This window comes from Fulmarus glacialis, unplaced genomic scaffold, assembly GCF_000690835.1.
Source record: "Fulmarus glacialis isolate BGI_N327 unplaced genomic scaffold, ASM69083v1 scaffold23255, whole genome shotgun sequence".
Lineage (NCBI taxonomy): Eukaryota > Metazoa > Chordata > Aves > Procellariiformes > Procellariidae > Fulmarus > Fulmarus glacialis.
Genome location: NW_009215268.1, coordinates 59,620 through 69,618, shown reverse-complemented (window position 1 = coordinate 69,618; position 9,999 = coordinate 59,620).

Below are 9,999 nucleotides of genomic sequence, written 5' to 3'. Positions count from 1 at the left end.
AAACTAAGCCACCCAACACAATGATACAGCAACATGTTAAACACTGCATATGCAGTGGGAAGAGTAAATTGAGTTGGAAAATCATTGTAGTCACTCAGGAAGTCAGATGTCATTGTGGATAGCTCAGTGAAAACATCTGGTAAAGAGGATCAAAGGCAAATGCTATTTTGGGATGGAGTAGAGTGCTGTTGAAAGTAATATGATAACATAATGTTTCAATCAATGGTGTTTGGTAGGTTGCGTTCGGTTTCAAACGTAGAGGTACAGCCAAAGAAGCATGGTGGAAAGGACTAGATTTTCAGAGGTGGTGGTGTGGAAGAGAGAGGTGGACGCTGGGGCCACGAGGTGGCCGGGCTCTCCTCCTGACACTGCTGTTGGATTGTGGGACACTTACATCAAGGCACCACTTACTTACCTTCCATAAGGCAAGTATTGGAATTGTTTTCTTATGGCAGCGGCAGATACTCCAGCACTAGAAATCTTTACCTGAGGGCTTGATTTTTTTCCCCACAATAATTCAGGGAGTCTTCTGGTCTGTGCTCTCATGAGGTGAGGGTAGATAGCGGTCTCTAGCCTTAAAATATGTTAGTTAGGATGCAATAAGAGGGGAAAGAAAACTCAAGGAGAAAATGAGTGACAGTTTACAGATGACATAAAAATTCTAGAAACACATTTGAAGTACAGGAAGAAACATGTAGATTAATTTCTTACTGGGGAACACTAGTGAACTGTAACAGACCCAACAGAATACCTATGTTGCTCGTTCATCCACACTTATGTGCCCAGATTATCCAGGTTTAAAATCCCCAAATCTAAAATCTTTTGATCATGTCTGAAAACTTTTCCTTGCACTAGGATGCACACTTTCTGTGTGCCAAAACAACACCTGATTTTTTCCTTTGACCAGTCTGTAAAGGGCAAGAGGAGGCTGAAATATTTGTTATTTTGGTTTTTTTCCAGACTTCTGGTTCTGACACAATTTTACCCATGAGGGGCTCAGAGCATGGTCTAGAACAGAAAATATTTTGGTAAATTAGTTGTCTTAACAGGGGCTGATGAACTTTATCATAAGGTAGTGGAGAAACACAAGGCCTAAGCAATCTAAGAGGGATGGGGATTACTGTGGAAAGCAGGAGAATTCCAAATTAAATCAGTTGGGGAAATGTCATTATTAAACTTCATCTGATTGATTTCATGACAAGCAAAAAGTTCTGTGTCTAGCAAGGAAAAATAAAATGCAGAATTACCAATAAGGTGCAAGCATTTATGCAGCAGCAAAGCAAAAAAAGGGATCTGGGGGTTATAAGGGAGCACAAACCAAATAGCAGTCAGCCATGTGCAGAGACAGAGTAGGAAGCACGGGGAAGCATTGCCCTTCCTCTCTGCATGATGTAAACTAACTTGAGCATTGGGACAGACTGTTTATCTATTCTCCCATTCTGTGGACTTGCTGTGTAAAGCTTATTCTGCTATTTTAAAGGCTGCACATGTGATTCTGGAGCGTACGAGCAAGATCTGGAATAGAAAATGCAGACAAATTAGATGGAGACCAAAGGTGGGCAAAAGAGAAACTCCTGAAGATTTAGAAAATAGCCCCTGTGAAAAAGGCTGAGGAGAATATGTGATTCTTTGTGTTGAATGTTCTGTTTAAGACAGCTGAGAGAGAAAAAAAATAACATGGAGTGTGGCCATTTTAATGAGCTACACGGAATGTTTAGCTTGGGTAGCACATGCCTCAGAATTTCTTGTTGCAAAACCTGCTTTGTGTTTGATGTCATGTGGCTGCCTAGGGCATGTGTTTCAGAAGGGCATACCACCTTGAAGTAAAATCTTGGAAGGAGGACAGCTCTGCTGCTGTTGATGACAGTTTGCTCCCAGAGAAGTGCTCTGGGGTTCTGGGTTTCAGAGCTTGGATGGGGACGGGCAGGGCAGGTCCTGTGGCCCCTGGCAGCATGTGGCATCTAGTGCCCATGACAAGGAAATAAAAAAGTGGATTTCGTAGTGTTGTGCCATATTGCTGCATCAGGAAATGAAGACTCTTTGGTAAGGGGTCCCTCCCGAGGTGGTGTCTTTAGAGACTTGGCAAACAGAGACCATGGCTAACCCATGGGGTATTTTCTTCAAAGGCTCTTCTTAGGCTCCTTTCTGCAGTGAAGTCTAATATTTCACAAGGACATGTAAAATCTAAAGGGGTTGTCTTGGCAATTACATGCTGTTTGAAGACTGTTTAGCAATAGCCTGCTCTGGAGTGGCCAACCTTCCATGGCCTGGGAGCCAGGAAGCAGAAGAAATAGGTGGCACTAAAGGGCAATGGGTCTTAAAGTGCTCATTTATGATTTCACGGATGTTATGAGTATACCACTGGCTATTCGCTTGATCATTGCTTTTTTCGACTCTTTTTTAAACATACTTTTTTTTTATATATATCCACAGAATCCTCTTCTTACAGCAAACTCATCAGTTGTAGTTATCCAGAGGCAGAACTACAAAATGAAGCCATCTAGGATGGCTGTTTTGTGCTACCCTGAAACCCCCCTAAGGCTGAAGCTTGGCACCCCTGACACATACTGCTAACTAACCCCCAGGTGCTGCAGCCCCTCCTTGAAGTCCTGGGATCCTACACCTTTGCTTTCAAGTACACAGGCAGGAAAAGGCTTATTTTAGCAGTTCCCAGCTGCTGTAAACCATGGTTTCCACTGCTCTCCAGCCTGAAAGAATAATCCTCGGCTGCCCAGCCAAACACAAATGCAGTGGGGAACAGTGCGCGCTCAGATGGCTTTCTGCGAGGCTGACCGCTGCAAGGTGCCGCACAACTGCAGGGTGCAGCAGAGGCGACAGGAGTCGTGGGGCAGCGGGAACGTGCTTTCCCTCAGGACTCTGCCAGGTATTTGCGGACCAAGTGGCCAAGCAAAGTCAGCTCTAGGACATTATTGCCTCAGATTGTGCCTTTTGGGGGGTAAAATATGGCCAAACCAGGCAGGCTAGTCATAGGTGGTACTGTGGAAGGGATGCACAACTTTTTTCCAGTCACACTGGGGATGTGTCAGTCCAAGCATCTGAGGAACATGATTCAACAAGTTCAATATGGAGGCAACGGTCACCAAATTAAAAAAATGCCCCATGTGTTGCAATGGTTGAATTTACAACTTTATTACCCACAGAGAGCAAAGCCGGCGTGAGATCAGTGCCACAGATCAGGCTTTTTAAAAGCAGTTGCTGCTGCACTCAGGAGTATCTCATAAAGCTGGTTGAAATTTCCCCCCCATTCTGCAAATGCCCATTTATACATGGGGAATGATGGACCCCTGTACTCCGCAGGAAAGCGTACAGCTCTGAAAAATCAGATGTGGAAATCTGTAAAGACAGAGGCTCTCACTGATCTTTCTGAAATTCAGTCCCAATTTCAGAATGAAGGGTGTTGAGCTAGCGGTGACCACGCTATCTGTAGGGACAGCCCTCACCTGGGAACCTCTCCTTCTCTGCCCCAGTTTCCTGGCTTAAAGGATGAGCAGGACACCTCTCAGCTGGGCAAAGTATCAGTGATCCAGGGCTTTGGGCTACAGGCTGAACTTGAGCCCCAAGGTGCAGATAAAGTCATTGGTGTGGCACTTAGCCTAGTGGAGCCCAAGCTAGCCGGAGCCTTTTAGCACAGCAGCAGTATGAATGTTAATAATAAATCAGTGAATGGCTGAGAGATTTGCCCTAAAAGGAAATCTCTCCAGCTCTATTCTTTCCAGCTATGTTGTTTCTGGGAGGTTGGTGTGCTGTTTTCCTACAAAAAAGGCCCTTTTTTTTCTACTTGATGCAAGATGCCAAGTCTTGCGGTCCCACTGCTCTGAATAATTAAGAACACAAAGTCCTTTCCTACAATGTGACTTAGGCCTTGTGATCTGCTATGGTCTTCTCATTTCTTATTCTGACTTTAAATGACCAGATTTTGAATTCTATAAGAGGCTGAATAAGTAGTTACTCATACATGCAACCTGATTTCATTGAATGGAGCTAGCTGAGCATGACTGCTTAGCTGCTGGCGTAAAGAGCTCATGACCTGCCTGAAGTGACGGTATGGTCATTTTTAGCAACGGTACATTTTCCTTCCTTTTCAGACTTGGGGCAAGTATGTTCCTGGATGCAGGAAAGAAACACAATATCTGAGGTCCCTTGTGAAACAGAGGAACTGACTAACCAAACAAAAAGGGGGGAAGAGTCCTCAGCCGAGCATGTCAAACCCATGAATCAAGTTGTGTTATTACCTTTTGGGTTTTTTTTTAGCCAGCTTGCTAACCTGGTGATTCAAGTAGAACTTAAAAGGCAGGGGAGGGCATTCTGACCTCTTTTAGCCCGCAAGGGATGCCACCGCACTATTTCCAAAGCAGCAGGTGTTAATTCCAGAGACCTGGCAAAATGTGAGCCCTGGATTAGAGCTGCTGTCCTTCAGCAGCTACTACCGAATTGGTAAAAGCTTTCCTTCAGTACAAGCTGGATGCATATCAAAGGTGGTCTCAGGATCTGACCACGGAGATCCTACCTATAATTCTTTTTGTTTTCAGTTGAAAAATCTGTTTTGTGGCTGTTTTCCTGCCTGTAGTTTTGCTGTTGTCCAGTTCTGTGTTTCAGCCCAGAAATGGTAACATTTACTAGCAGCTGAATGCCTCATCTGTTACCTCATCGGTTAAAGAGGTGTTAGATAATGATACTTCGTCAGTTAAAGAGCAAGTCAGGACACTTCGGATTTCATGTGAAGATATATTTGTAGATGTTAAGCCTGTTGATCAGACTTACATTTGTGGGCCTAATTTGATTATAGAAGTAAGTTATGCATGATCAGAAGGTATGAAAGGTAATGTAATTATTGTGCAGAACCCCAGGAGAGGCTGGGAGAGACCCCTGACAGAGACAAAACTGGGAACAGAGGTATCTGGGAATTACTCGGTACAAATTTCCCCTATTATCAAATTTCCCTGTAGCTTTCGCAACCAGTAGAAATCTCTCTATCTATAGAAAAGCTTATGGACAGCTGCCAGTAGATGATGCCTGGAAATCAGGAATGGGACAGCTGGTGCTTGACCTTGCTTTACATGATCCTGATTTATAAAAAAAGCTGGAAATCTCAGGGCTCCCATGACTCTGGTGGGAATCACCCTTTCCAGCCCTGTGGAACAGCCTTCTCAACAAGATATATGAGCCACAAGTGAAATTTTCCATGTCCCCTGGAGCCTTCCCCTGGCTAGCCATTGATTCACACCCCCAATGGGACTTTCAAAGATGTTCATTGGTAGTGGTTGATTTTTTTTCCAAACCTCTCATTGGAGTCTTGGAATAAGCCATGTAATTGCAGCTTAATAAAAATCTACTTAATAACCATGCAACAGATTCTGAAAATTGCATGCACAGTGAGACTTAAAAAATCTCAGCATATAGCCTGAGTAGCATGAGGGTTTTCAGAGGTGCATTGATAATTAAAATAATAAACATGACACGTTGACTAAAACTTGGAGGAAAAAGAGTGAGTTTTATAGGAGCTCTCCGGTGCTTTAATCCAGGGCCAAGAACCAAACAAAAAAGTTCTAACTCCCCTCTGTCTTCTTCTTGGTGCCCTGCTTCTGTGGTCTGTCTTCTCAATCTAGCAAAAGTAGCTCAGAAAAATTTAACACTTCACATTAATTTCCAGAATTCCTGGGTCTTCCAGTAGAGGGAAGTATTGTTTCATTTCCTTTGATTTTGAAAGGTTTTGCCGGGGAAATAAGGCAAAAGTACAAAGAGGTGATCAATATTATACAAACAAGGAGATGGAAACAGTCACTTAGACCTTAGTCCTGCAGGTAGATGTACGCCATACCTTCCTGTGGGAGCAGACGCTCAAAACAAGTGAACGCATAAAAGCTTCAGGATCAGGCCCTACATAATTTAATATGCATGTGAAGGACAAAGAAACTGCACCAAACAGAAGTCCTGCAATGGAAGCTGAAAGTGCAAATTAAAGTTTTATTTGTCCTATTGTAAGTGCTTTCCTGGATGACAGTTTGTAGCCTAAGCTTTTGCTTGTTTCCTTACTGCTGTTATATCCTGTCAGCTTTCTGTCATTCCAAGGAGAAGTGGGGCTGGAAGACCTGCGTAATACAGGTCGTATGGCTTCCCAAGGTGTCTCCACGTTAAGCCAGCTTGAATTTCTGCATCACGCTGCCAGGTGCATTCATCAGGGAGGGCTTCCCAGCTCACGTGTGCTGTTGTGTGGGTGCTGGAAGCCAGCTCAGGCGGGATCAGAGGCATCGATCCTGAGCTCCCAGAGCAGGGAGCAGGAGGGAGCCAGGTGCAGAGGTACGGAGCCAGCTCAGGTTTGCCAGCTCCTGGGCTGCGGACATGCTGCTTTCAGCTGGCTCAGTGGGAGGAGAGCCGTGCCTTACCCAAATGAACCTGATTCGGGTACCTTGGCTGTAGTAAAAATATTAGGGTCAGAGTATAGACTTGGACAATGGCCCTTAATTGTTCACACACTCCTTGGTATGATTTTCCTCAGTGCCAATTAACTCTCCTGCAGACCAAGGTAGGCAGGGACAGTTTGGAGAGTGTGGGCTGGAGGCAGCATGGACACGGCTATCTCTCCTGGGTGTGGAAGCAAATTTGTCCATGTGGACATGAACTATATGAAACTGCTCAGATGCATTTTCTGTGCTAGCATAGCCGTAGGCACACTGCCCTGAGTAGAGCCAACTTTGGGATTTCTGTCCTGGGAAGTGTTATCTGCAGAGGAGATAAGCTACTGGCTGGTAATGGAGAGCAGACTGAACTGATGGTGCTGCCGAGCGTAAGCCTGGTCGCAGAGCCACTCTGCTCCACAGCATGGCTGCACCTTACGTGGCTTCACCTTTTCAGGTGCTGGTGTCAGCGTGAGCCCCAGCAGCATGGGCTGCAGCGCTGGCCTGGCGCCCTGGGTAAGCATTCAGGGGTGAACTGCTCAGGGATCCCTTCTTCTGCTGCCCCGTCTGCATGGCTATTAGTATCCTCTCCAAACTTACCCTAGGATGCAGCTCATGGAAGGTCTCAGTGGTGCCTGAGTGAATCCTCTCTCTTACAGGACAAATGAGATGATCCTGCTTTGGTTTTGAATAATTTCTCCCAGTATTACGATTACTGTGATGAGCTGAGCCTCGGTTCCTTAGCAATCCAGTGCCTTTTGCAGTGCTTTTTTTTCCAGCCAATTCAGTGCTACCATTTTCCCAGTGAAGGCAAAGACAGGCTTTTAGTGCACTTGTATGTGATTGCTTCATGCTCTGTTATCTTTCCTGCTACTCATGGCAGCAGTAATTAAAACCATAAGGATAGAAATTTTCAACTTATGGACCATCACATCTATGGTTTTTTTCCTACCTATAAATCCCACCTAAAGATTTTTTTTTTTCCTTGAAAACAGTCAGACAAAAACTGTCTTCTCCCTATAGAATCAAGATAGACACACCTGCTCCCTCCCAGTTCAATGGTATGTTAGCCTAGGGAATGGCCTGGCATTTCCTCAATTATTGTTGGGGAAACCTCTTTTTTTTCCTTCTAACACCTGTTGTGGGAAATTTGTCATTTTAAAGTCAACTTTGTTTCTGCCACCCCACCTGTGCTGACTGACTGATGCCTCAGGAACTATGTGAAATTACCCTGGATGCAGCAGCTCGTGGCGTCTTCCTCAAAACATGAGTCAAAGGGTTGGACAGACAGCACCCACTGCTTTCTGCAAGGTGACTGTGTGTGATCTGTCACCATACCAGGCTCTTGTTCAATCAGTCTGAAGGTGATGCTTTAAAGGACATGAGTGGGTACGGCAGAAATTCCTCCTCAGCTTGGTTGTGGTAGTTTTGAGGATTAGTACGTCATGCTCTGCAGGAACTCAGGAACTTCATACACTCTTTATACACAGGTATGAGCAACCAGGAAACAGCAATGTGGAGATTATTCCAAAATGCTCATTTCTCATGTGCACATTGTGTGTTACTGAGTGCAGAGCTCTTTGACCTTGCCAGAAATGTCAAAGAGAAGTTTTCTTTCCTCATACAGAGAATCAAATGCAAGCAGAAGCAGTTTTGTCGGTTACAATAGACAGATTAGCTCAGAGAACAAGTATCAGTCAATTTGTGTTAGCATTGACTTTACTCATAACCTGAAAGTTAAAGGGTATCAGGCACCTGCCTTCAGTGACCCTGCATACGATGACGGACAGGCACGCATTCACTGAAGAAAGAGCTTCAGCATTTGAAATATCACTTGCCCTCTGCAGCTTGTTACTGCCCTTTGTTGGAAACGCAGTCCCTACAGCAGAGCCCCTGGAAGGGACACGTGAGCGCTCGTCCGTAGTTTCACAGCGCAATCAGCCTGCTGGGTTCAAGCCTCTCCGGAGAGCTCTGGAAAGGATGCCTGGGCACTGCTGGGTGCCGCGCCGGGGTGGGTGATCCCGACGGCCAGCGAGCAGCTGTGCCTGCTGTGGCTAGGGTCACTTTTCTCCCCTCTTGTGGAAAGATTTAATGTCTGACCATTAGCAGTTTACTTTTTTTTGCTAATGCTGAAAACTCTTGTCAGAGATATGTGGTTGGATGCTTTCTCCAGGCAGAAGTGCCAGTGGGATTGTCCACAGGCACCGGTCGGGGCAAGTGTTTGGCTGTTTCTGATTCCTTTGGCTAAAGGCTGTTGCTGGGGCTAACAGTTCATGTGGAGGTGTGCTGGTGAGCACTGCCAATTAGGAAAGAGCATTTAACACAAAAAAAGAGCTAATCAGTGCCTAATAAACAAAAATAGCTTGCCTTGTGTCAACAGTACACTTTGCACATGGCCACAGGTTCCTCCAACCCTGTGACCTCTATGATATGTAGTTTTGTCCAAGAATGTTTAGAATAGCCACCCACATAGGCTGGTTGTCTTAAAAATGACATTTTTCTAGGTTGAGGCTCATCAGTGCCATGAGAGACACTGAAAAAGAAAATGTAAAATACTATTCTTTATATTGCATAAACTTCAGGACTGAATTCATGAGCTTTCTGCCATCAGATTGCACCCCTGCATTCCTTCTGCCTGTGCTTTGATAAGGATATAAGTATGGACAGATGGGACAGAGGATAGCTGTCAAACATGCTTTCTGAAGATGGGACAGAATTTCAACTATTACTACTACTACTTCTTCTTCTATTATTACCGCCTTATATTTTTGGTTTCTGATTGGGATTTTATTACCTCACTGAGGTTAAAACCTATTTGAACTTTGGATGTAACTGAGCTTGATTTCAAAGGACACATTAATATTATCAGTAGATCAGTGGAAACTAAATCCAAATTTATCGTTTGACATTCAACTGAATTCTCTGTATGCAGGGTAAATGTAAATATAAGGTGATTTTAACTAAGAAGTTAGAAATATTGCGCATTTTGTTCAGTCTGTCAGGTGCTCGACACATCATATTTTGTGTTCCTGATTTCAATGAATATCAGAGAACAATGACACCCCAGAAAAAAGCCCAGAGGATTATGCCGTAACTGTCTTATACACTCCTTATACAGGAATGACAGACATGATGGAATAAAGCACATGCTTAGAGTTAATCTGTATTAGTGCTTCCATTAAAAGATAATATATGAGGATCCTCAAAGCAGAAGAAGGGAAATTTTTTCAGGAACATGTTTAATGTATTCCTCTTGTGATTTGGTTGCCACTTGTCTTTGGGTGCATGTGAACTTTTTTTACTTGCTTTTATTGGAGTAACTTCATACCAGCTGGTACTAGATATATGGTGTATCAAGTCTGCATACCTTAGCAGAGATGATCTAACTCTTCAGGGCAAGCAATTAGCTCCATATTTACTGATTTCTGTGCACTGTCGTAGAAAGACTTGGATTTTTATGAGTACATTTGTTATTTAGTTAGTTCTGGATGGTTTTAGTCAGATACTGGATTTCTCACAAACTATTTCCCGTCACTTGTTTCAGCCCCAAGTGACCAGTAATTCACACAACATATGGTGCATT